Source organism: Apteryx rowi, unplaced genomic scaffold, assembly GCF_003343035.1.
Source record: "Apteryx rowi isolate R43461 unplaced genomic scaffold, aptRow1 scaffold_189, whole genome shotgun sequence".
Lineage (NCBI taxonomy): Eukaryota > Metazoa > Chordata > Aves > Apterygiformes > Apterygidae > Apteryx > Apteryx rowi.
Genome location: NW_020448185.1, coordinates 1,270,213 through 1,276,626, shown reverse-complemented (window position 1 = coordinate 1,276,626; position 6,414 = coordinate 1,270,213).

Genomic DNA, 6,414 nt, shown 5'->3' with positions numbered 1-6,414 from the left:
ATTAACTTTAGGATGAAGACACTTTTTTAAAAGAAAACCTTGATATGCACAGATAGCTTTAGAAAGTAACCGGTAGGTGCATGTGTTTGTTTAACACCTAATGTAAATACATACATTCTGGAATGTATTTTAGTCCTCTAAGAAGCTAGGAGCAGCTCTCAAGATCACATGACAAGCAAAACATTTGTTAATCAGAAAAATTACAGCCTATTCATACTTACTGTTTGATTATTTCCACTCTGACCTCAAATATCCCATTGTTGATTGAACTAGTTATAGTAACTTCTATTTATTTTTACAACTAGCTATTATGAGTGCAAACTATTCTTATCTCCAAGTGATTGATAGGCACATTAAGAAGCTGTTCAACAGGTTGCTAGGTCTGAAGAAATGCTTAAATCATGATTAGTTATTCCTTATCAGCTAAGAGTAGGAGCTAAGCTCAGATAAAAACATGGTGACGAAAATTAAATTTTCAACGTCAAGTGCTCTCACTGTTTTCTGTTTGCTATTGTTAAGCAGAGGTGCTACAGCTTCCTTTCAGTTTTATTTAAGGAGCGTTTAGGCTTTCTTAGCAACCTAAGTTGTCATGTTAGTGTGCTTAGGAGGGCTAAAAATCTTGTTCAATGATAACTTTCATCAGGGCCTCTGTGTAGCTCCGGTAAGTGGGGAACTGTGAGTTATACAAACACTTACATTCATACTTTCTTCTTTTAAAAATTTGAAGCAAATGGGTGCACATTTTTAAGCATGGAAATGTTAGACATTAAAATTCTGACATGGGGATTTATAGCTTTATTTGTGCTACTCAGAATAACGTTTATTTCAGCTCAGGCCAGCTGTGCAATCTGAGGATAAAAAGAACGGAAGGGCAGCCATAGGAGGTATAGGTCCCTGTTGCTTTAGCAGTATAATAAAGTCTGCCTGTATTAATAGTCTCCAAATAACGCACACAATTCTGGTACATGTCTACCTTTATTCTCCAATAACAGTTACTCCAAGTAACATACAGTGTGACTTGATACAATTTTTGAAGTCAGTATATGTTAAGAAGCACAATTTAAATAATCAGAAAATAAAACAAAGTCAGCTCATAAGTTATTGTATTTGGAAAAGAAAGCTGGAAAATTCAAAGCCAGCTGTCTCAAAGGAGGACTATTTCAACATATTTGTCAAAACACTTTCTCTATTCAGTTTCTGCTCCTGAACCATATTTGTAAATAAAGTCACAAAGAATGAGCTGACATCCATCCTGCAAGGGCCTTTTTTTTGATGCAAGTTTTGTCAAAGCAGAATATTTCCTTCTCCAGTTTTTAAACCACAACTGCTCCAAACAAACCTTTGACACAATTATGGGGGAGATGAGAGCAGGGACGGAGAAACAGAGTGAAGATATCAATCGAAAGGCTAAAAATGTTTTTGTTTTACTTTCAACAGCCTATGGAAGGTGAAAAGGCTGAACTGTCGCTCCCGTTTACACTCAGAGTATGCAAAAGGGGGAAGGGGAAGATGGTCTTCAGGGGCCTCTGCAGCCATGAGATGCTCTACCAAGCCCTCAAATGCTTTCCATTGCACAAGGAGCAGCAGTCCAGTAACTAACGTTTTGCTGGCCCAGAAGCAAGAGGAGCACTAGCTGTTCCGCCCAGTACACCCCACTGCCACGGCATTTAATGTGCAAAAGGAGCGAGTGGGTAGCACAGTGTCACATTCACAATACCAGCTTTATGCTACCTGAGGGGATTACCTTCCATCAAGGAAAGCTCTTTTCCCCTTGCTCTGCACTGCCTGAGCAGCACAGAGAGATGAAAAAGAGGCCTCAGATACAACTCCAAAAGGCAGAGCCCTCATGGGCATGTGGGTTTCACTGGAGGAAGGGGATGGACAGGGGACCTCAAGAAGATTAATTTCCTGAAGTTTTTGTCACTTATGGAAGTTCAATCTGAGTGGCAAAACACTCATAGAAAGAAGTTTTAGCAAACATTAAGGGAAAAGACAAGCCAAACCTTCTCTCTCCACCCACAAATGCATAGCAGGGTGTTTTGTTTAATTTTGTTTTCCTAAGATTTTATTCTGCATTATTCTAGTTTAAGTAATATTTTTGTAAATTCCATCTGTTGTCTCTGTAATTCTTCCTGAAAATAAGAAGGGTTCAAAAAAACAACAGAGATAAAAACTGAACTTAACACACTTGCATCCAAGGTCATGAGGGCCGCGGGCTGGACGGCGCTGGGCAGCTCGGCGGTGAAGACCTCACGGGATCCGCRCACAAGCCATTCCCCCACCTGTCTCACCTGCAGGGCTCAGAGCACACAAAGCAGGTAAGACAACGAGCACAAAACCTGGCTGAGGAAGGACACTGTAGTAAATTCTCCTGTATTCAGTACCTCGCAGTTAAAGCACTTGTTCAAGACTGAAGAGACTTCTTCGATTCCTTCTTCTGCCCGAGGAGGCAAGAGGAGGGGAACACACATCTCGCACCTCCTGCCAGATGTCCTTGCCATCAGCCTGGGATATCTGAGGCGTGCRGATGGCTTGTCTCATCCCTCAGAAACAGAATAACTAAATATTCATTAAGCCAGGGAGAGAAACAGAAACAGAAACAAAAGAAAACACAGTGCTATTGCTAATAAGAGCCACCAAGCAGGAGAGGGAAGAAAAGAAAGTTTTCAACAAAGGCCCTGCATCAGCAAATCTCTAATATAAAACAGTGAAAAATTCATTAGCGGTTATGATCACCTTCAGTTATCACAGAAGCACAATTTCCAGGGTTTTCAGGTTTCCGCATGGAAATAGGTAGCAATGGTATTTAGGAATCCTTCCTGTGAGTCAACASGCTTCACTAAGTCATCAGCAAGACCCTGCACTGTGAGACTAACATCTACACCAACATGAAAGATCTGTTGGTGTGTGGCTGGCCCATGAGGTTCATGTGATCCAAGCATTTTTGTAGGAAGCCCCCCATCTCTGACTTTACAAATGTCACAATAAGTGACTTTTAACCATAGTCCGCATAAGGCTTGCACTCACATCTCTGGCCTCTTAGCAAGATGCCTCAGCCATTCTGCCATTCAGCCAGTAAAAAATAAATTATGTTAACAAATTTCCAAGTTATCATCTCCTTAGTGTTGTATATTTATCTTATGCTTCTCCCTGTTTACAAATGTAAAGTCAAACAAATGTGGGATTGCTGGATCGAGGCAGTGTTGCATTCTTCCACTGTGACCTCAGGTTGCAATTGCTTACAGCATTAGCACAGGGGAAATTAATGCTCTGTGGCACACAGTCTGTGCACTTTCCATCCCTCCATGGGGCAGAAGAAAAATATTTTGACCCCCAGACTGTAAAAGCCTTTTCTATGCTGTCACTTTGCCCACCTTAGAGACGTACTACCTTAAAGGAAGGAAGCTTCATAGGGAAATCATGGATGCAAAATTTGCCTTAAGGAAATAAGTGGGTGGCAGCATGTAATTAATAGAAGAAACCCTACAGAAACTACTTGCTACAGACAGAACCAGTCTTTGCAGGAGACAGCCGTGACAAAATCCAAACCTTAATCTAATTTTTGTGGTATGCACATCTGAAAATAAATAAACAAAAGCAGTCTTAAGAATACCTCTCCCATTCAAGTCAGACTAGAAGTTAATACAGCCATGGAACAAAAAGACTGCAAATCGCTGCGGTTTTGATCTGACACATTGAGCTGTAAGTCTCAGGTCCTCTTGGCAGTACTAGCCAGAGGACTAAGAAGAATTTTTGGTTCTGAGATTTAGGTTAACTTGGATGTGGTATGTGACCTGGGCTGTTTCACAGTGTTTTGTATGCATCAGTTCAGACTTCAGGCTTCAACAGCTCCATCAACGTTCACACATCCGTCAAAGGAGTCAAGGAACCAACACGAGAACATGAAGTGTAAAAACTCTGAATGCAACAAACTGAAGGAAAGAGGCATTTGGAAAAGGGGGAAATACAAAACTATGAATGATAACACTTTAGGAAGCAAAAGATATAGCAATTAACCCTTTGCATATCTCGCCAGACATTTGGCAGGTCACTGAAACACTTGTATGCATGGAGCCCCCCTTCACGCTCTGGCCATATCCTGACTCTAGAAAGAGGCAAAATGCAGGTGCGTATCTGCTTCTGGCTGCTCCAACAGCAGCCCCAGACACCCCCCAGCAGGTCTCAGTGTGAGTAATCACAGTTAGCAATCGTATTTACCCCCAAAAGATAGAGCTGAAGGGTTGAGGAGCAGACCCCAGTGATCCTACTGAATGCACAGCTGGTGATCCTGAGAGTTTTGCCCTCGAGCTATCCCTCAGAGGCCATGATCAGAAGGTGAGATCAACATTTAAAGAACTCATTTAAATATATATTAGGGATACTGAAAGCTGAGCGCTTCCCAGAAGCACCCTGCCCCACAGAGTGATCGTATGCTGAAAGGCAAAGCATTTGTGTCCTGGGCTAACAAAAATACACAGCACCAGATGGTCCTGTCCTTGAGTGTAGGCTGAAGCTAGCTAGTGATATAGACAGTGACTCTTGGAGTAATAGCAGCTGTGATGCAGCCACAGATCAAGTGGGCAGCTCAGAAATAGGCATGTCTAGAATAGAGGCATGGTGGTCAGGGCACACGGGTCTGCTCCTTCCAGGGGGACACAGTGTCAGGCTGGTGACTAAACAGTGAGGGATCAGATAGAGGAACAGAAGGTGGCTTGTGCTCAGGTCTCTTCCTGGCAACAGCAAAAGATTAGAGTGAAGACCACAAAGCTCTGGCCTTTTGAGATCTCCAGGCACTGCCTTATCCACTCTGCTCTTTGCTTTCTATCTCTTTCTCCCACCCTTTTAGAGTCCATCGAGAGCACACATGCAGGCATTTCCCAGCTGAGGTAGGATTGCTCTCAGCTGATTTCCCAGCTGAGGTAGGATTGCTCTCAGCTGCTTATATTTTAAGAAACTTTAACAATTTGTCCTGAAATTTTACAGGTGTCTTCCTCTAGCTGGGGGGGGGGGGGGGGGGGGGGGGGGGGGGGGGGGGGTGTCCTGCTACTTCTGAGAACATTTTTGGCCATTTTGGAATAGAAAGTATTTCTTGAGCTTTTTTTATGAAGTCTTCTGTTCCCATGCTTTCTAGGCAGTTCTCAGAAGTCTAGAAATGATGGCAAACCTAGTTCTGTGCCTGTCCCTGCCCCTGTGAAAATCCACCCAAATTTGGGCAATTAAAAAAATTTGAAAATCTGAGGCCTGCACCTGCTCCGAGACTTGTTTGGCTGTAGCAGCAAAAATCATGTGAAGTCACTGAACATGCCTGGACTTCTCTCAAGTCCCTACGTGTGACCATGTTGCACATGCATGGTCCCCAGCACAGCATGCAGGCCTGGGCTGATCTGCTTCTAGATCACCTGTGCAGGGAATCTGGTCTCACTGAATATGTAAAATCAAATCCTTTGCCCACACGCAGGTCAGCACTATGGCAAAGCATTTGGCATGAGATTTTTTATGACCTGGCTGTAGGATCCCTTTCAGATTAGAGGTGGAAGCCTGGCCCCTGTAGACCCAAGCACTGGTTGTCCCTACAGATCAACTGAGCTAAGCAAAAGCAGATTTTCTTCATGATTTAAGGGCCAGTCAGAACTGGAAAGGGGTACAAGAACCAAGAGAAAGAAACTTGTCTCTCCAGTGTCCTCAGTGAGATTGCTGCCAGATCCAAGGCAGCAGGAAGAGAATTCAGAGATGTGATTCAAATGTTGAGATGATAAAGATCAGATTAGAAGGTCAGAATGGGATCCACTGGGAAGAGAAGTTTTATGAGATGGACCCAAAATAGGCAACAGAAATCTAGGCTGGCTGGGTGTGGACACAGGGAGTGATGACTGAGGTATGGAAAATTGGAATGGGAACTGGGACTAGGGAGCCAGCTAGCTGAGAAACAGCGGCTGCGTCTGTACTTACTYGCTCTACAGCATATCTTGGGGCCCTCATTTCCTAGTCATCCGAATTGAGGGGCCTGTGGGAACATGCTGCAGCTTCCATCCAGCACACAAACCAGGTTTCTCTCCCAGCGTGGAGCCAGGGTATGACTAAACACACATCCAGACATGGAAACTGGGAAGCACTCGTTGGTCCAACGGTGTAAACACAGGCAAACAGTCTAGAAAACAACTAAATGACCTAAGGAGGATTAGAAACCAGTAGGACTTTGCTGATGGAGACAAACCTGACAAACAGTTTGGGAATAAAGGAGAACTGGACAGACTAAGAAAAGACAATGAGATGGAGGGCTCTCAAACCAAAATCTTGGGAATGGGAAGCAGACAGGCCAGGAAGGCGAGGTGGTGGAGTTGCTCTTTATGTGAGAGAGCAACTGGAATGTATTGAGCTGTGCCTAGGGGTGGATGAAGAGCAAGTCAAGAGCTT